The sequence below is a fragment of the Psammomys obesus genome, unplaced genomic scaffold, assembly GCF_907164565.1.
Source record: "Psammomys obesus unplaced genomic scaffold, mPsaObe1.curated_primary_1811, whole genome shotgun sequence".
NCBI classification, from domain to species: domain Eukaryota; kingdom Metazoa; phylum Chordata; class Mammalia; order Rodentia; family Muridae; genus Psammomys; species Psammomys obesus.
This window is the reverse complement of record NW_026585587.1, coordinates 2,493,543-2,515,546: the sequence shown is the minus strand read 5'-3', so window position 1 is coordinate 2,515,546 and position 22,004 is coordinate 2,493,543. Positions and strand designations below refer to the sequence as shown.

The following is a 22,004-nucleotide window of genomic DNA, read 5'->3' as shown; positions in this document are numbered from 1 at the left end:
AATTTTTTTTTTTTTTTTTTGCAATTTAATGCATACTGATTTTTCTTGTCTTTTATCGGGTTGTTAAGTAGTATACTATTCTAATATGAATATGAAAGGTGATACTGTCATATCAGGTTGTAAAATACTTGTAGATTAGCTATGTCACCAATGTTTGATGAGTAGATAAAGATAAAAACATTAAACATTGACCTCTTTCACTAAAAAAAAAAAAAAAGCAAGTTTATTAGAGTAAAAGCTTCAGACCGTCTTTTCTCATTTAATTTTTCTTAACAATGAGAACTTCTAGTAACTACCCTTGGCAAAGTGATCTTTGATTTATTTGCTCTGATGTTTTATGAAGGATGTGTTCAGTACTGAGTTCCCTTTTTTGTGGTATAAAAAGAATTAAGGAAACATCTGTCTTTGGTTAAACTGGATATATAGTCCTGTTTAATTGAAATGATTGTGCAACTGGATATGTATTTTTTTAGGCAAAGTAACATAGCAGATATTATTAAGCCTGTTTCTTGTCAAATGACAGCATAAAAGAAACTAACAGGAGGAAAGCTAATGTCATATAAATTACTTACATACAATAGTGACTGAATAAGGGTGGGGAAGAATCTCAAGCATCTATAGAACTGAAAACCAAGTGAGACATAGTAGACATTTTAGTGCATTAATAATAAGTCTGTAGAAAATTTTTCTCTTTGGGAGAATGGCATTATTGAAAAGGTAAATAATACACTGCATAGAGAGCCTACTAAATGCCAGTTTTTGCAACATCCTTCTTTATCAAGGTATGTTACATATTGAAAGTTGAAAAACTGGGGTTGGAGAGATGGCTCAGCAATTAAAGATCACTACCTGCTCTTGCAAAGAACCCAGCTTTAGTTCCCCACACCCATGCAGTGGCTCCCAACCACTTGTAACCCCAGCTCCACGGAGCCAGACACTCTCTTTTGGACTCCAGGCACCAAAGACACATAGGGGGATATCTATACATGTAGGCAAAACACACACAATTTTAATAAGCTATCTTAAAACTTTGAAAAAACATGAAGCACAGAGTTGGTTAATAACTGTTTCTATGGCACTCATTACAGAATTGTTGAGTCTGTAACTGAACCTTTGTGTTTTAGTAAGTTAAAGGACAGTACTGTTCCCTGCTGTCATTAAAATGCTAGGATTGGAAGTGTTTTACAAGTGCTCAGTACAGTGTGCCACATATAGCTAATATTCTTGATACAGTTTCACTATGAACTCTTCACTGGACTTGAAAGGAAGCCCATTTAACTCTCAAAAAGTATAATGAAAGATTGTTGCCAGAGTCCTAGGCCAGAGGAAATCCAACTAACCAGATTGAGCCGCTGGCTGCCTGGGGAGTAGAGAGGAGTGGGGTGAAACCAGAAAGGACTATTCAGTCTGGCCACTCTAGAAAGGAGCAGGAATATCAGCATCCTAATCCTTGTGTTCTGCATAAAAACAGAGTATATAAGAGAAGGACAGAGGTGGGGAACCAGGGCCATTCATTATCAAACATAAACAGCCAGTGATCTGGTAGATTTTTATCTGATTCTGCTAAGTCCTGCTAGCACCAAGAAATCACTGCTGCTTGGAGGAACAGTGCAGTTCCTTTTAGAAAAATGATTGCTCCTGCTTAGGAAAGCAGCCTAGGGTCCTTTCAGAACATGTGAGACATCAGGGCTTGGTTTTCCTACAATTCAAGATAGAGTGGGAGAGGAACTCTTGAGAGAATAGGCTGGAGGAACAAATGAGATCAATTGGGACAGTAACTCTTGGGGGGAGCAAAAGATAACTTCAAATGAGCCCTGTTAAGTTCTTAATGTTTCTGTAGTAGCATTTATTAGTTATAATGGCTTTTGTTATGACCTTTTTATACCAATACATTTGATCATCACTGTCTGTCTTTCTCTCACAAACACACACACACACACGTGTATGTAGAAGTGAGACTACTAGAAAGAAGCCCATGAGAGAGAAACCTGATTCTTTGGGGGATAGGAAAGATAAGAACACATGTAAGTTGGAAAGGGGAATGTTGGAGATGAAGAATAGGGAGTGGGACAAATATATGGGAGAGATAGAATAGAGGCAATAGTCAACCATAGCTAAGAAGGCATGAAAAAAGCTACACAATTTAGTGCTGCTTTTGCTCTCTGACCTCTTCCTGTTAAGCTGTAGTTTTGGCATAAGAACAGTACAATAAGATTTTTCTCAAAGTTTTTCAAAATTACTACTTGCAACTTTGATATTTATATAGTTTCCTCTACTTTTCTAGTTTCTAACTAATTTGAAACAGTTGAGTCTATTTTTTTCCAGTATAGTTTCCATATTTAATTCTTAAGTTATGGGCTGGTTGTATACTGTAATGACCTATTGCTTATTTAAAGCCATGTACTTTTGTTTGCATTCTGAAATTGTATCATGTCTTTAGCAGCAGTAATATTTTTCTCAGTACTGAGAGATGGGGGTGGTAGACACATATGGTTCTTAAATGTTACGTTCTTATAATTCAGGGTGAAAATCTGTACTTCTGCTTTTCTAATATTAAAGTACTCTTTCTTATATAAAGGGAAGGAGGGAGAGAGAAGAGAAGGGGAGCAGGAAAGAGCAAACCATGTGCTTATATTTGTCATAAAGAACTTTAATACACTCATGAACCTTCTCCCTGGATGGGCAGCATAGGGAGCCTGGGAATAAAGAAAGGACAATTCTTTGATTCTGTGCTGAGAGTCACTGGGCTGCTTCTAATATACTAGGTCTTTTGGAAGCTCCTTCTCCTCATGAGACTGACAGTCATCAGAGCCATGCTGTATGGCGTTACCAACATGTTCAAATGTTGATCACTTTAATAACAAAGCCCTTGATTGATGCTAGTTGTGGTTTTTGTTTCAGTCTAGTGTTTTTAACTATTATAAAGTCAACAAACTCCTGTTGGTTCTCGTTATATTTTTTTGAAATGTTTGTCTGAAAATTACTGATGCAGTCTATATAAATATCCTTACATTTACTATCTCTTACATATTCCACTTTTAACATAGGTGAATTTCCAGAGCAATGATTTAACCTTACCTTCTTACTCAATTTATCTGTTTTAATGTGGCTATAGTTAAAACTCTGTTGAAATTTTCTTAAATCATGATTCTGTCTTATCATCTGAAGGATTAGCTTCCTTTTCTGGCCTTTTGGACATTTACAAATTTAATATGTCATATCTCTAATGTCTTCATCCTGTCCTTGCATTCATTTGTCATAGCCAAGGATAAAACCATCCAGATTTATAAATAGAAACAATGCTTCATAAAATATGCTGGAGGCGGAGAAGTGATACAAAGGTAATGAAAATTATTTGCATAGCTTTGGTTTATTTTTCTTTATCAACAAAGAAATTGAATGAAACAAGGGTTTGGAGGATATGAATAATACCATTATAAGATAATAAAGTTGAGTGAGGAAAGGTGTTAAGAAGCAGAGACCATCACAACCAAGAAAGGCATTGCTGCTGTCAAGGATGTGACACAACTTTAGATTACAAACACAACTTCATGGCTTGAAATGAGGACAACAGTGTATTCACTGCAACTATATTAGAGCATAGCCACAGAATTAAACATGGAAACCTATCAGAATTAAATATATATATATATATTTGAAAAAGTTTTTTAAATTCAGTTAATTAAATATAATTTATATATATAGCATTGAAAAAGTTTTTTTTAATTTAATTAATTAAATACAATTTATTCACTTTGTATCCCCACAGCAGCCCCCTCCCTCATCTCCTCCCACTACCACCCACCCTCCCTCTTCTCCCCCTATGCCCTCTCCCAGGTTCCCTGATAGAGGAGGACCTCCTCCCCTTCTATATGAGCTTAGTTTAGCAGATCTCATCAAGGCTGGCTGCATCATCTTCCTCTGTGGCCTGGCAAGGCTACAACCCCCAGGGGGAGGTGATCAAAGAGCCGGCCACTGAGTTCATGTCAGAGACAGTCCCTGGACCCCTTACTTGGAAATTGAGCAGCCTATGGGCTTCCTTTGAAGGGGGTCTAGGTCCTCTCCATGCATGGTCCTTGGTTGGAGTATTGGGCTCTGCAGGCCTCCTGTGCCCACATATTTTGGCTCTGTTGTTCTCCTTGTGGAGTTCCTGACCCCTCCAGGTCTTTCTATCTCCCTCTTATTCCATAAGGATTCCGGCACTCTGCTCAAAGTTTGGCTGTGAGTCTCAGTATCTTCTTTGATACCCTGGGGGGTAGAGTCACATTGATACCTAAACCACACAAAGACCCAACAAAGAAAGAGAACTTCAGACCAATCTCGCTTATGAACATTGATGCAAAAATACTTAATAAAATACTTGCAAACCGAATCCAAGAACACATCAAAGATATCATCCATCATGACCAAGTAGACGTCAGGAGTGGTTCACCATATGAAAATCTATCAGTGTAATCCACCATATAAACAACTGAAAGAAAAAAAAACACACACACACACACACACACACATGGTCATCTCCTTAGATGCCAAAAAAGCATTTGACAAAATTCAACACCTGTTCATGTTTAAAGTTTTGGAGAGATCAGGGATACCAGGCACATACCTAAACATAGTAAAAGCATTATACAGCAAGACTATAGCCAACATCAAACTAAATGGAGAGAAACTTAAATCAATCCCACTGAATTCAGGGACAAGGCAAGGCAGCCCACTCTCCTTATCTCTTCAGCGTTGACAAATCTTAGTTGACAGAAGAGAAAGCAAAGGAAATGGAATAAAATTAATTGAAGAGAATGAGTAATGGTAGACTTTCTTTTTTTAATGTTCAACGTGTCAGTTTATACAAATGGTTCAGATGGTCAGTATGCAGCTTCCTTTTTACCCCTGTTTTGTAAATACTGAATTTCTCCAATATAATTAAATAACTTTATTATAATTTATTTTTTCCCTCAATTCAGACAATACAAATAATGTTTTTAACTTTCCTGTCTTTGACAAGAAAAAAGGCTCACTACACACTATTTTGAATGCTTTTATTTCTGAGTGTTTGAGAAGTCAGTCTTCAGAAACAGTGTTCACCATCCCACCCCAGATATTTAACATTCCAGCTTAGGTAGGGGAAAAAAGACATGTAGGTACTTCACTAGAGAATATTCTCACATGCAGTGTGGTTCTACAAGGAATGGGAAAAGTGAATTTGAGAACAAAGAGGCCACTGTGACTGGAGATGAGTGAGAGAAGGGAAGAGTAGGAGGAATTAAGATTGGATGGAGCTTTTATTGCTTGATGTTATTTAAGTGCCGTGGGAATTTATTGAGGGCTTTGAAAGGAGTATTTTATAGGTAGCGGCTAGAGGGGAGCAAGTATAGAAATAAAATGAGCTAAGAAATAATTGGAGCAACCTAAACTAACTTTGTTTAGAGTAGTTAATAGTGATCGTGAAAGTTGCCCATGTCTGGCTTTACAGAATCAAGAGTTGGCTATGTAAATTTAGGAAATTTATTGAACATATAAGTAAACATATCAGATAGGTAGAGGGATACATAAGATTTAAAGATATATAAAAGTTAAACACCACCAGTAAGTAGGAAATTAAGGTGCCAAGAGGCCCAGCATCAGGGACCCCTTCTGCAGGAGAGATTTAAATGCAATCAGAGATATGAGAAAATTACACGTGTGATGCCTTAGAAGCCAAGGGAAGAAGGGAATTTTGGGGAAAGAGTGTTGTTCAGTCTCTGGATCACATTGAATCACTTGAATATACACAGAACCCTCTTACTAGTGGTTTGTGAGCAAACAACTTTGGTAGACCGCTCATCATTTTCATTTATTAATAAGAATGCTTACAGTTATTCTTCCTGTAAATTAGCCATTTGTATCCTTGAACAAACTATTTACAAGCAGGGCATTCCTGATTATAGGTGAATGGGTAGCGATGCTCTATTTGGAGAGAGTTAAACAAGTGGTACCTCAATGTTAGTAGTTGTGTGATACTGAGTATGTTACTTTGTCTCAGAAGCTCAGTTTCATGTTACATTTAGTTAGTGATAGACTACTTTCTTAGAGGCCTACTGTAAAAAATAAATATTTAATCACACCTTATTATTGTTGGATGTGAGGAAACACATTGGCTGAAGTAAAAAACAGACCAAAATAAAACTTTTCATTGATACAGTAGAAATAATATTTACCTCTCATAGATTCTATCTTCCTGGGCAGTTTTGCATATTATTTACAACATTCTTGTGATGTAGAGAAAGGGACATGATACCAGGAAGAGAAAAATAATACAAGTAAGCTTTAAGATAACACTTCTTCCGATCTTAAACTAATACGCCACAAACAAACCTTATTCTGATATTCTACAGGGTAAACATTTGTTGCATGTTACATGGAATAAAGGACAACAGATTCAAACCTTAGAGCCTGAGGAATAAAGTAGAACAAATTCAAACCTTGGAACTTGAATGTGAGTCTTATACTCCAGGCAAATCCAAGAAAAGGGGAAAGGGAGCTTACTTCAGGAGAGAGGCGTAAGTATAAAATATTCAATCTGGTGGAAAACATTAGAAATAGAATACTTTCTATGGGACTATAATTTTAAAATACAAAGGCTTAGGGAATAGCCCAGTGCTTAGCATGTGAGAGGTCTCATCTCTGGTCGCTAGGATCACAGCAGACAACTGCATACAAATGTAGTTATCCCCTTGGTGTCCAAAGGGGATTAAATCTTTCAATGCTTGTAACATTTAAATGAAGTGGCATATTATTTATATATAACCTATCGACATCTTCTTAAATACTTAGAAAATTACACTTATTTATGTGTGTATTGATATGGGCAAATGATATGCTACATACAAGGATGCCAAAGGGGTTTTCTTGGCTTACATATCAAAAGTCCATTGAGGGAAGCCAAGTCTGGAACTTAAATAAGGCAGGAACCTGGAGGCAGGAGCTAATGCAGAGGCCATGGAAGGAGGGATGCTGCTTACTGGCTTCTTTCCCATGGCTTGCTTGGCTTCCTTCCTTTCTTCCCTCCCTTCCTCTTTATAGCCTGTAGCCCCTTCCTTCCTCCCCTCCCAGTCCCTTCCTCTTTCCCTCTCCCATATCCTTTTCCTCAGAAAAGGAGCTCCCTTTCCCATCCACAGCAGCTCATTAACTTGCATCAGGACTGAATGTGTCCTGTCCAAAGTAGTCCCGTCAGGGGAAAGTGATTAAAAGCTAGCTAGTGAGCCCATGTCTGATTCAGTCCCCACTTCCCATACTAGAGTATCCACTTGAAGCCTAAGCTGCTCATCTGCTATGTCCTTGTAGGGGGCCTAGACCCAGTTCATGCATGGTCCTTGGTTGATACTTCAGTTTCAGCAAAAGCCTCTGGGCCTGGTTAGTTGTTTTTCTTGTGGAGCTCCTGGCACTTCCAGGTCCTTTTCTCTTTGCTCTCACTATTCCCTCAACTGAAGAATGGATAAAGAAACTTTGGTACATTTACACAGTGGAATACTACTCAGCTATTAAAAACAAACAAAAAAATGAAATTTGCAGGCAAATGGATGGAACTAGAAAAGATCATCCTGAGTGAGGTAACCCAGACCCAGAAAGACGCACATGGTATATACTCATAAGTAGATTTTAGCCATATGGTACAAGATAAGCATACTATGAGGCAAAGACCTAAAGAAGATAAGTAATAAGGGGGACCCCAGTGAGGATGCATAAATCTCACTCAGAAGGAGAGACAGAATAAATAGAGGTAATGGCTGAAGAGAGGGAACAAGGTAGGAGAGGGGGCACATACAGTTAAGAGGGTAGAGATCAGACCTGAGGAAAGCAAGAGAGAGAAAGCAGAGTCTTGTAGAGAAAAGAGAAGCTGGGGGTGGGAACATCTCTGTGACAAGCTGGAGACCTTAGTCAGTATAGGCTCCTAGGAGGGTATAAGGGGGATTCAAGCAGAGACTCCTGGTAGCAGAGACCATAGAGACTGAAGAGGACATCCTTTAACTATAGTCTTCTAGTAAAGGGTGGGGAACACCAACCCACCCACAAAAACTTCAACCCAAAATTTACCCTGCCTCTGAGATGTGCGGGGATAAAGATAGAACATAGATTGAGGGAATGCCCAACTGATGCCTGGCCCAACCAAAAACCCACCCTATCGGAAAGTGCTAACCCCTGACACTTTGAATAATACCCTGCTAAGCTTGCAGACAGGAGTCTGTCAAAGTTGTCCTCTGAGAGGCTCTACCCAGCAGTGCCTCAAGACAGATGCTGCGAGTCGGCCTTCTTATAGAATCAGGACTATCAGCCCAGGGATGGCACCACCCACAGTGGGCTGGGTTCTACTCCATCAATCACTAATTTAAAAAAGGCTTGCCTACAGCCTGATCTTCTGGATGCACTTTCTCAATTGAGGCTCCCTTTTGTCTCATGATTCCAGCTTATGTCAAATTGACAAACTAGCCAGTACAGTCACAGTGGTATAAAGAAATAAGTAGTTTACTGAATGAAATAGATATCCATTTTAGTTTCTCACTGTCACTACCAAGGTATATATGATAGTGAATAAGTTACTTAATCCTAGTGTCTCGTTTGCTCATTGTAAAACACCAAGCACATACACTATATAATTTCTACAGTTACTCTTAATCTTTAATAGTATAAATGCAAGAAATTTAGAATATTCCTCAATTTTCCATTTGTAGTTCACCAAGTCAGAAAGGAACACGAGTGAGTCATAATTTCTGGTTCTGTAACGAGATACTATGGAGGAGGTAGTATATAAACAGTAAAAATTTATGACTCAATAGTTATAAAAGCCCCAAGGACTTAGGGTATTATCAGAGTTTTAGCAGGGTAAGTACCTGATAAAGGCCTTTTCCTTAGAGATAGCATCTTCTAAGTGCAGTGGGATAGAGGAGCAAGAGGTTCCTTTTTCAGCTTCTATGTCTTTTATATGAGTACTGATTCTGTTGCCTCCCAAAAGCCACAGTTCATTTTTAATATAATTTTTATTACAATTTATTCACTTTGTATCCCAGCTGTAGTCCCACCCTCATTCCTTCCCAACCCTGTCCTCCCTCATCTCCTCCCATGTCCCTTCCCCAGTCCACTGATAGTGGAGGACCTCCTCCCCTTCTATCTGACCCTAGTTTATCAGGTCTCATCAGCACTGGCTTTCATAGTCTTCCTCTGTGGCCTGGTCAAGCTGCTCCCCGCTCAGGGGGAGGTGATCAAAGAGCCAGCCACTGAGTTCATGTCAGAGATAGCCCCTGCTCCCCTTACTAGGGAGCCCATTTGGAGACTGAGCTGCCACGGGCTACCTCTGAGCCACATTTCTTAATACAGTTGTACTGAGGATTAGCTTTCAACATGAATTTTGAAGGGGATACTATACTAGTTACTTTTCTCCTTGCTGTGGGTAAATACCCAATAGAAGGAATGTGAGGGAAGGTTTTGCTTTTTGTTTTTCTTTTCAGTTTTACAAGGAATGATCTCAGCATGGCATGAAAGCTGAAGTAGCCTGGTCCATGGTAATAGGAGCTTAGGGTATTGCTTGGCATATTAGAAAGCAGAGACCTGGATCATAAACAGAGCAAAACTATAACTCTCAAAGGTCCTAGTGGCCTTAGACATCTAAGCCCAATGCCTCAAAAGTTTTCATGAACTCTCCAAACAAAATTCAGACACATGAGGCTGTTGGAGAACATTTAAGATCCAAACTACAACAAATACCTTCATTTAACCATGGCAGAGAATCAAAGAAATTGAAGGATATGTATGCTACATAGTGGTATATAGAGATTGAAGCAAGAAAAAAATAAAGGGATTGGACAGGAGGAAAGAAAGGTAGGATTGAAAGTTCATTTTTTGGAAGGTAAACAGTTTTGTTCTGTTGGACTTAGGATTGACATAGGAGTTTACCTCGAGTCAGTGTATCATTTCCTAACAATAATTGTTCTCAATTTTTTTAACATTTGGGACTAAGGAAAAAGGTGATTTAAACACTTATAGAGCAAACATGAGGACTGGAGTTCAGCTTCCTAGAAACCGAACGTAAATGTTGGCTGGATGTGTCAGTTTGCCCTGGAAGGTGGGAATATCAAAAATACCCTTATTGGTGAACTCTGCATTTTAAATTAAGACTCTGTGTTGTTGTAAATAAAAAATATTAGAAGTGTTGGGCTATAAAATGTTTATTATTAGCCCTAAGATTATCAAGGTGGTATTATTTAACACCACTATCACAAATAATACCTGTTAGATTTATAATTGCCTTATTTCCCTTGGGCTGGGCAAATACTTTCCTTTCACTAACTCAATATCCTCACCATCCATCTTAATCCTCCTCATTTGGTCTACCTTCCATACATAACCCCAGGGTACTTGCTTATATTCTTCATCTGGGTTTTATTACGTCATTATTGGAGTCCTTCCCCCAGGCCCATGTGATTTCTTCTCCAGGCTAACCCATCATGGCATCCTTTTTCTTCCTATTCTCCTGTCCTTCTGTCTCCTGTGATTCTCCTCAAAAGCCCAGGAACCCTAGCCATGTCTATCCCATTTTGCCCTGCCCAGGTATAGGCTGTTTAATCAGCCAATCAGGTATGTCTTAGTCAGGTTTATACAAACAAGGATAGATGTATCTGGAAGGCAGTAACCAGATCTTTAGGGCCAGTAATTAGCATTAGACCAACCTCCAACAAACTGCTTCAATAAATAAGGTAGAAGAGCAATTGAAGATGAACCCCAGTGCCACCATCAGGCCACCACATGCATGTGCACCCATGTGCACTCACATGGATATCACACACATAGGAAAGAAGGAAAATTAACATTTCTCCCAATTAAAAATTATAAGATTCATATTACATACATTTTACCATCTTAAGCACTTAAGTGTAGTAAATTTACACAATATTGTACAACCATCACCACTATTCATCCATAAAACGGAAATGTAGAACTATTAACCAGTAACTAAAGGACTTCCAATCCCCAGGCCCTGGCAACTACTACTCTCCTTTCTGTCTCTTATGATTTCTGATGAAAGTATCTCATATAGTTGAAATTGCATAGTGCTTACCTTTCTGTGAATGGCTTATTTTATTTTAGCATATTCTCTTCAAGGTTCATCCATTCTATAGCAGATGTCATAATTCTCTTTTAACAATGAACAATAATATTGTGTCTACCATATTTTGTTTATTAATTTGTCTGCAATGAACGCTTACATTCTTTCGTATGTATTGACTATTGATACCAGTAATGATTTATCTCCTTTAGCTACTTTTCTGTCTCAAAACTGCAGAAGTTGTTATTCAAATAAAATAACACCTCCAAGTATCTTGCACTACCCATGTCTGAGGATTATCCCTTTTAAAAAAAATCTCAGTGTTTTACCTTCTTAGAAATGATCACATGTTGTACTGTTTCCAGGGAGTTCTTCGATAGATACCTTGTGGACTCAGGTAATGAGGACCCAATCACCTTCAGGTGGAGAGCCACAAAATGCAATCTAATCTGTGAAAGAACAGACTAGGAGACACAAATGGTTCAAAAGTTAGCTAAAAGAGAAGAGTTCATTTGTTTTCTAACTCACTAATTTATTTGTAAACTTTTACCGCTACCTTTTTAAGGAAAGCATGAATCTCTTTATGCTCTTTTGGTTAGTTCAAACTTTTTCTTTCCCACATAAATTATCCATATTGCCTGTTATAGACATAAAATAACTAACTGAAGCCATCCTTCACATAAATAAGTATGTGATTTCTGTTTGTGGAGCTGCAGTAACTAGAGTAGCCCCTAACCACCTGTTTAACAAAAGTTATTCAGTTCTATAAAAAAAAATTTTAAAAAAATCACATTTTACACTTTGATAAACTGGCAGAGAAATCCTGGTAAGAACTCTTAAGTGCTTCAATCATGCACAAATGTAGCATTTTATGGTAGTACTATTTATTGAGGATTTAATGAAAATGGTTTTAAAAAGGAAGTTTATTAAGTTGCTAGCTTTTCTCATCAAATCGAAGTTTTCTTTTGAAAATGTGTAATAAAGTTAGCTACAGCATGAGGCTTCCTACTTGGAATGTTATTTCAAATGTAAGTTGTAGATTATATTTATTCTTGATTCTTAAATATTATTTTTATTTTTGCAAAAATATTCTTCCTACTGAGTTTTTCACATGAGCATAGAGTCAGTGTTTTGGTAGGAATCCAAAAACAGCACAGCTGCAGATTTATTTTTTTGTGAGGAACTGTAATAAAGAGGGTGGGGATTTAAAGTAAATGAACTTTTCCCAAGACTGTTTCACATTATCTGTCTCAAGATTAAGTTAATTATACAGCAGAGTTGAAATTTTCAATGTTGTGTGTGTAACTTTCCCAGAGACACTTCCTAAAGAGCACCATCCTTTTCTCTTTGGGTTTTTTTGGTTTTGTTCTTGGTTTGGTTTTGTTTTGTTTTCCCCTCTCTCTTCCACTGTCAGGAAAGCTGTTTGCTTATTTTAGCTTCTATGACATGAGGTACTTTTCCTGGATTCTCCACCTTCTTCCTAATGTCTATAATATTTACAACTTGAAAATGAAAAATGGGTATTTTTTTTCCAAATTCTGTAATTTTAGAGTATTCTTGGGAATTGGTGTATATTATTTATGTTCATTTCCAAGGAAATATAAGATTTTTAAGGTAATATATTAATACTTAAATGTGTTTGTTTCTTACATATCCAGTTCATAGGAAAAAGTGTCTAATACATGGTAAATGGTTAATAAATATAATTGTTATATTACAGGATTGTAGAAAATTATGTCTGCTTGTTTTTCAAACTCCATTTGGTTGATCCTTAGTCCATGTGCAAAATGCAGATATAGCTATTTCTTTCATTTTCAAATACATGGCATAAAAAAAATCAAAGATGTTAATGTCAAACATATCAAGCATATTTTCTGTTAGAAATTGAATTCTGTTAGTGCCAGAAATAAAACAAGAATCTCAAATCTATGCAGTTAGTAAAGTTTTCTTGTTTCTCTTAAATGTTTGACATGATAAGGAAAAGCATGATGGAAGTTATAAAGTCTTATGAGCTAGTTCATGCAGTGGTTTATTACATTTGTTTAGTTTATGAGTTTTACTGATGGTCAAATTTGTGAAATTTATCACTTTATTCCTTTTTGTTTAAAGTTTCACTTTTTAAAATTGTTATTATTAGGAAAAACATATACTCTGGAAACAGCTAGGTGTTGGGCTAAGCTCTTAAAGGTCATTGTCTCTCATGCCTCCTGGTAACTGAAAAAAGTTGTTACATGATAAAATGATAATATTTCATCATCAAATAGAAAGGTTAGAGAAAACCCTTTCTACTCTGAAGACTAATAGCCCTGTTGTGAAGCCATCTATTTATTTCTCTGCAATGGCAGAAATTGCAGGGTGAAATGAGCATTATTCTGTGTAAAGCCATCTGGTGATGAATCAGCCAGCTGATTTCCAGAGCATAAGGATAAACTATCCTTAACATGTGGCTTAGCTCAATTAATTCCATGCATTAATTATACACTAGGTATGTAATGTAAAGAAGCCAGTTATGTTTTGTTGTTGTTTTTGGCATGGATTGCTGGAACATTTAAAACATGTTTATTGACCATTTTTCTTTCTTTCAATAATTTTCTGTTCAGTTCATTATTCATTTTGTGGTTGGAAGGTTTTGTTCTTTTGGTGTTTAATTTTTGCAGTTCTTTGTATTTTCTAGATATTACTCTTCAATTCAAAGTATAACTGGTAGGGATTTTTCTCCCATTCCTGGATTATCTCTTCACTCAAATAGTTTCTTTTGCTGCCTAGATGCTGAATTTTGTGTACGCACATATGTCCATTCTTGCTCTTACAGCCAGTGCTATAGAGTCCTTTCAGAGAAGTTAGGCATAGGAAGGAATGGAGCTCATTGAGTTAAGTGCTTTCCTAGCATGCAGGAAGTCCTGGGCTTAACCCCAGTGTGTTGGCACATGCTTTTCATCTTAGCATTTGGAGGCAAGTTTCAGAATTCTGTTGAGCATCATTCTCAGCTGCATAATGATTTAACTTGCATAATGATTTAAATGCTTAGGATTTTATTTATTTATTCTGGTGTTCCTGGGTATTTGAGATGTACGTTTTCTAAATACTACCTAATCATTGTTTTAGGTCCCTTGGAGCCTGTTTAACAATTCCTTTTTAATTTGAAATTTTATTGACTTTGATCTTCACTCTTTTTTGTTAGTTTGGCTAGGATGTTTGTCAGTCTTGTTCATTTTTTTCAAAGAACCAACTCTACTTGATTTATTGATGCTTGTTCTCTTTGTCTTCTGTATACATGAATTTCTACCTGTGCTCTACCGAAATTGGATTTAGCTTATTTTATTTTCTATGTATGCATGGTTGTTAACATTTTATTTTACTTTTATTAATTTTTGAGATTATAAATGATTACATTTTTTTCCTTTCCTCATTCTAAACCCTCCCAAACACCTCTCCCTGCTGTCCTTCAAATTCATGGCTTCTTCTTTCATTGTTGTTGCATGCATATATGAATATGTGTATATGTGTATGTATATGTATATGCATGTATATTCCTAAATATAACCTACTCAGTTCCTCCAGTGTTATTTGTATCATTTCGAAGTGATTGTTTGGTACGGCACACCCAATTGGTATGCTCTTCCCTGAAGAAGGTGACCTCTCCCGCTCCCAGCTTTCTTCAGTTGCCTAGAGTTCTGTGTGTATAGTTGAGGCCTGAAGGCCTTTTTCTCATCCACTTTGGCATTTTCTAAAACCTTGATGTATGTTATTTTGGTTGGTATTCTTGAGATAGAGTCTTAACTATGTAAAACAGACTAGCCCAAACTAAAAGGAGATCTGCCTTCATCTGCCTCTGGGGTGGTGGTATTAAAATCCTGTGCCACCACTCCTGTCCACCTTCCTCCTTTTACACACACACCACACACACACACACATGCGTGCGCACACACAACTATAAACTTTGCTTTCAGAACTGCCATGACTACATGCCAGATTGCCAGATGTTGTGATAGTCTACACTACGGTTTTCATTTGATTCTAAGAACAACCAGCATCTTTAACATAAACATAAAATTAAAATGTATTGGAATGTAAAGTACAGTGAAGCTTTGTATCTACTTGACAGCTGAAGACAGATTTTGTTCTCTTTTTAGACTTCAGAGTTTTGAGTATTAAAATACTAGCCCATTGGATCCTAAAGTGAACTGATCCCACAGCAAAGTCCAATTTTAAAACTAGTGATAGTTGTAGGAAGGTCATCTGTCTGCCTTCTAAATATTTGAATGTTAAACTTTGTCATCTACCTGCTGAAAAGGCAAGTCCTATGTGACAAGAAGATAAGTTATAAGAGGTTGTTAGAGAGGAACATAACTAGGAAGTAAGAGCCAGATTTACTAAATAATAGAAGTTAGGTGACCCTGGAGAGTTCCAGGTTACCTGCATGCCCAGATTTCTTGTAGAGTCATGCTTCATTCATTTTTAATAGCTTCTGCTGTAGATTGGATTCGATCTCTTACAGTGAGAATTGGGGGCAAGTGGGCAAGGATAGGAAGAAGGGAGGAAGATTGTCAAACAATTATGGTGGGTGAAAGGTTGTTCTAGACTAGAAGCTAGGAATGAAGAAATTCCGTTTTGGCCTGCTGGCATTAGTAAGATCATCTCTTGCCGTAATTCTAGTCTGGAATAAGGACAACTTCCTGTTTCCATCTAATTTCCCAGCATTCTCTACTCAGTTCCTTGAAGCAAGATTCTTTTGTTTGTTTGCCCTAGCAACTCTGGATTTGGTAGGCTTCTCAATAGGTGTGCGTATATATTTAAGTATATCATATATTTTCAATACATGGATACTTGGTATAGCTTTAAATGACTTGAACTTGTCTATCTCCTCAACAGATTTTTTTCTAATGTTTTGGAATTCATTGTGTAATATCTATAGTCAGTCACCTTATGCAATAGTATATCAGAGCTTCTTGGCTTCCACTGAACTATACATTAGTTGATCATTGATCACCAGCCTTTCGTCATCCCCCTTTTCATTGTCATACTCAGGTTCTGGTAACCACCATTATACTTTCTATTTCTGTGATAGCAACGTTTTAAGATTGTACATGCCAGTGAGATTTTATGTTATTTCCTTTTTCTATGCCTAGCTTATTTCACTTAACTGAAGATTTTCCATTTCCATCAGTGCTATGTTGAATGGCAAGATTTCGTGCTTTATTATGATAGAACCACATTACCTTCATGAAAGTGTGGATGCTTGGGTTGGTTTCTGGAGGTTGGGGTTAGTGCTGCAATACATGTGGGAATGCAAATGTTCCATAGATCTCACCTCCTTTGTATACATAGATCTGTAAATAGGGGCAAAAACATCATATAGTGGTGCTATTTAAAAAACTTTAGGAACTTCTATAATGCTTTTTATAGTAACTGTGCTAATTTACATTCTTATTTGCAGTTTCTACCAACACTTGTTATCTTTTGGGGTGTTTGGACAATACTCATTTACTGGATTAAGGTTCATGGTGATTTTGGCTTTCATTTCCCGGGTATTTACTATTGGTCACTTACATGTTGACTTTTAAGAAATGTCTGTTTTGGTCTGTTGCCCATTTTGAAATTTCATGGGAGCCCACAATGACAATGTGCCTGTAATCCCAGCACTTAAGAGATACAGGCCTGAGGTCCCTGGTGCAGTCTGGTTAGCTGGACTAGCTGTGTCAATTGTAGGCTCAGAAGAAAGCCTCCTTAATAAGTAGTGATCAAGGAAGATGCCCAGCATCAGCCTCTGGTCAGTATGTGTTTAGTGATCAAAGAAGATAGCCAAGGGTCAGCCTCTGGTCATTACATGTTGCTACATGCCTGTAAACACAAATACATACAGACACACACATGAAAAAATAAAGAGTATCCGAGGGAATGATGGGAAAGCTGAAATACCTAGAGAAAAACAGAGAATGTAGCTTTGTGTTATAATTCATTCCCCGGAAGAAAAGCTGTTTAGTAGACTCAAGGTCATTGCCTTAGCCCACAAGAGTGAAATACCCTTCATATTGAATATTATGTTTTTACTTCATTTTAGAAAATGTGAGCTGAGTGTAGTGGTGCACACCTGTAATCCCAGTACTTGGGGAGTTAGAGGCAGGGAAACTCTTGAGTTTGAGGCCAGCCTGCTCTATAAAATGAGACCAGGACTGCCAAGGCTACCCGAAGAAACCTTGTCTTGGAAAAAAGGAAAGAAAGAAAAAGAAAATGTGTATTCTCTAATTTTAAGCTTCGTGGAAAGCCAAATAAGATTAGTTTAAAAAGCTATTTAATTGCATCATTTTATATAATTGTAACAATTGCATAAATACAATTATATATCAAATAATTATATATTACGTATTACAGTATTGTTATGTGTCATGCTATATAAATGTTTAAAGACTATCTTACAGAAAATGAGAATTAAAGGATGTTTTATAGTATATGAATAATACTTGTTTAAAATTATTTTTCCACATTAAGAAGTTGTTCATTTTGTCCATGTTTGGTTTTGTGTTTTAGATTGCTCTGTTTAAGCTGAATTGAATTCCTTTGATTATATGATACTGAAGTTTTCATTTTTGTTCCCTTGAAAAAGTATGTAACTGTTGAATTACTTACTGTCCAGTGTTTTTAAAATATTCTTGTAAATGGAATGTATAAATTATGCAGTATATTTACATAAAAGATTTTCTTTTAGATAAGTTCTGGTTCTCTATTGATTTGACCGAGAAAACTGTAGTGAAACTGATGTAGAGAAAACTGAAATAGTGAAATCAATGCAAAAACATCAGTTTGACAGAAAGTACGTGTAAGAAGACTACAGTCATCTCCATTGAATACTCCAGTAACTGGGAGACTTAATAAACCACATAAGTTGACCAAACTGATTAAATATGCTGAGAAAGAAATAAGACTTGATTGTTTTAGCTTTACACAAAATTATTTGCTTATTTAAGTAAAAGTTGTTTGTGTCATGTTAGGTAACTGTGGTTAGTTTTTGTCAACTTGACACAAATTAAGGTCACTTAGGAAGAGAGAACCTCATTTGAGAAAATGTCTCCATCAAACTGGCCTGTAGGCAAGGCTATGAGGCATTTTCTTGATTGATAACCATGGGAGGGCCTATGTTACTGTGGACAGTGCCAACCCTGGAAAAGTGGTCCTGTGTTGTATAAGAAAGCCAGTGTGGCATGTTCCTCTATGGCTGCTGCTTCAGTTCCTACCTCCAGTTTCCTTCCTTGAATTCCTGTCTTGGCTTCCTCTGATGATGCACTGCAGCCTATAAGCCAAATAAACCCTTTCCTCCCCAAATTGCTTTCCTCATGATATTTTTATCACAGTAATGAAAACCAAGCTAAGACAAACTAACTTTTTTATGAGACTTTTCTTTTTAATTTTTTTAATTATTACAATTTATTCACTTTGTATCCCAGCTGTAGCCCCCCATCCCCTCCCAAATCCTCCCTCGTTCCCTCTTCTTCTCCCATACCCCTTCCCTAGTCTACTGATAGGGGAGGTCCTTCTTCCCTTCCATATGGCTGGCTCTAGCCTTTCAGATATCATCAGGACTGGCTGCATTGTCTTCCTCTGTGGCCTGGTAAGGCTGCCCTGCCCTCTCAGGGGGAAGTGATCAAAGAGCCAGCTACTGAGTTCATGTCAGAGACTGTCCCTGTTCTACTAGGGAACCCACTTAGAGACTGAACTGCCATGAGCTACATCTGTGCAGGGGTTCTAGGTTCTCTCCATGAATGGTCCTTCATTGGAGTATCAGTCTCAGAAAAGACTCCTGGACCAAGATATTTTGGGTTTGTTGCTGTCCTTGTGGAGCTCCAGTCCCCTCCAGGTCTTTCTATCTTCCCCTTCTTTCATATGATTCCCTGTACTCTGCCCAAAGTTTGGCTATGAGTCTGAGCATCTGCTTTAATACCATGCTAGAGTCTTTGGATAGAGTCTTTGAGAGGCCCTCTGTGGTATGCTCCTATCCTATTCCCTTTTTTCTCCATCTTCTGAGGTCCATCCCATTTGCCTTTCTGAATGAGGATTGAGCATAAGACAGTGACATTTAACATATAACATACTTTACCAGAACATTGTAATGTTTGCTTTATATATATTTATTTGCTTCTTTCAATTATAGTTTACTTCCTAGTCAAGTGTAGCACAGTATACATCTTAGGAAAAAATTAAAATATTCTTTGGGTTCCCAAGACAAAATTTGAGTAGATGGTATCATGACTCCTAAGCATGGGAAAAGAAACTAAGGAATATGACACTTAATACCTTGCCTAAGAGTAAAAGTAACAAAATTAAAGCAAGATCAAGTAAATAGATCAAATAGTCCTATAGCCCCCAAGAAAATAGAAGCAGTCATCAAAAGTCTCCCTTCCAAGAAAAAGCCCAGGGCCAGATGGTTTCAGTGCAGAATTCTACCAGACCTGCAAAGAAGAGCTAACTCCAATTCTCTTCAAAATATTCCACAAAATAGAAACCGAAGGAGCATTACCAAACTCATTCTGTAAAGCCACATTCACCTTGATACCTAAACCACACAAAGAACCAACAAAAAAAAAAGAGAACTTCAGACCTATCTCTCTTGTGAACGTTGATGCAAAAATACTCAATGAAATACTTGCAAACCGAATCCAACAACATATAAAAGATACCATTTACTAGACTTCATCCCAGGCATGCAAGGGGTGGTTCAATATATGGAAATCCATCAATGTAATCCACCATATAAACAAACCGAAGGAGGAAAACCACACGATCATCTCCTTAGATGCCAAAAAAGCATTTGACAAAATCTAACACCCATTCATGTTTAAAGACTTGGAGAAATCAGGGATGCAAGTCTCATACCAAAACACAGTAAAGACAGTATACATCAAGCCTATAGCCAATATCAAACTAAACAGAGAGAAACTTAAATCAATCCCACTGAAATCAGGGACAAGGCAAGGCTGCCCACTCTCTCCATATCTCTTCATGAAGTTCTAGCTAGAGCAACAAAGGAGATCAAGGGGATACAAATTGGAAAGGAAGACGTCAAAGTATCACTATTAATAGATATGGTAGTATACATGAGTGACCCCCAAAATTCAACCAAAGGACTCCTGATGAACACCTTAAGCAAAATGGCTGGATACAAAATTAACTCAAAAAAATTAGTAGCCCTCCTGTATACCAAAGACAAAAGGGCTGAGAAAGAAATTAGGGAAACTACATCCTTCACAATAGCCACTAATAACATGAAGTACCTTGGTGTGACTCTAACCAAGCAAGTGAAAGACCTGTGTGAAAAAACTACAAGTCTCTGAAGAAAGAAATTGAAAAAGATACCAGAAGATGAAAAGATCTCCCATACTCATGGATTGGTAGGATTAACAGTGAAAATGTACATCTTACCAAAAGCAATCTAAAGATTCAATGGAATTCTCATCAAATAACCAACATAATTCTTCACAGACCTTGAAAGAACAATTCTCAATTTCACATGGAAAAACAAAAAAGCCCAGAATTGCTAAAACAATCCTATACAACAACAGATCGTCTGGAACTATCTCCAACCCTTATCTCAAGCTTTACTACAGAGCAATAGTAATAAAAAGATTTCCTGCACTCTGCCCAAAGTTTGGCTATGAGTCTGAGTATCTGCTTTGATACCCTGCTGGGTAGAGTCTTTCAGAGGCTCACTGTGGTATGCTCCTGTCCTGTTCCCTGTTTTCTCCCTCTTCCAATGCCCGATGTCTGTCCTGTTTGCCTTTCTGAGGATTGAGCATCTTACCCAGGGTCCTCCTCCTTGCTTAGCCCTTTAGGTACACAGATTTTAGTATCTTTATCCTATATTTTGTGTCTAATATCTGCTTAAAATAAAAAACCCCTTTTCTGTCACTCCAAAGCCAGGTTTTCTTTACATATTTCTAGTTCAAAATTATTGGTGGGAGAGTAATGTAAGAACGTAGAAAATTTTTTCAATAAGTCCAGGTATTTAAAAGACAACCTGTATTTTAAGTAGTGCTATTTCCTCATTTGAAAGGGGGCTAGGAAAATGATTTTTTTAAACAAATTTTAGCAATTTCAAGAGAAATTATTATGAAATAAGTACCAGTTTTTCAGGTATATTATAACCCTGTAAACAAATATTCCTAGGGTTTTGTTGTTGTTGTTGTTTTTGTTTGTTTTGTTTTGGTACTAGGGAGTCCTAAGAACCATTGCTTTAAGAATTGCTACTCTAGGAAAATTGTTTTTGAGAAAATAAAATAGTAGCTTATACCTGTACTGCCAGCACTAGGAGGCAGCTGTGAGAAGATTGGTCTGATCTCAAGGCTACCCTGACCTATTTACCAAGATCCAAGAAGAGAGTGGAGGGGATGAGGAGGAATTGAATTTTCTGTATTGTTGAAATTGTATTCAGTGTCTCTACAGTTGATAGACAAGCAATGTCTTTGGATTCTAGTGTAATTTTACTTATATGTCAGATATGCTTTATAATTTTCAGACCTCAGATTTTTTCTGCAAAAAGTGTATCTGTACAACACAGCTTTTTATGTTACTATACTATGTATATTTACTTGGAAATTACAGATTGAGTCTAATACTTTTAGAAGTATAATAATAAATTACTAATTGATCACCTACTTATTTATCTTAAATCTTTTCTTTTTTAATTTTTTCTTTATTATTATTATTATTATTATTATTATTATTATTATTATTATTATTAATTACAATTTATTCACTTAGTATCCTGGCTGTAGTCCCCTCCCTCATCCCTCTTGGTCCTACCCTCCCTCCCTTTCCCCCTCCTAGAGTAGCTCTGGCTTATGGCATTGATGAGAATGTGATATGTTGGGTGAAAATGTTGATGAGGGCAGTGCTGTATGAGGCCTACTTACAGAGCTGCTGAATAGAGACTGAACTA

General features: G+C 37.1%; 1 protein-coding gene across 9 annotated transcripts in view; it reads left to right on the top strand.

Annotated features, from left to right (window-relative positions):
- Window positions 1-22,004, top strand: part of Cep170 (centrosomal protein 170) — a 101,578-nt gene that overhangs the window by 3,510 nt on the left and 76,064 nt on the right. The window lies entirely within an intron of this gene.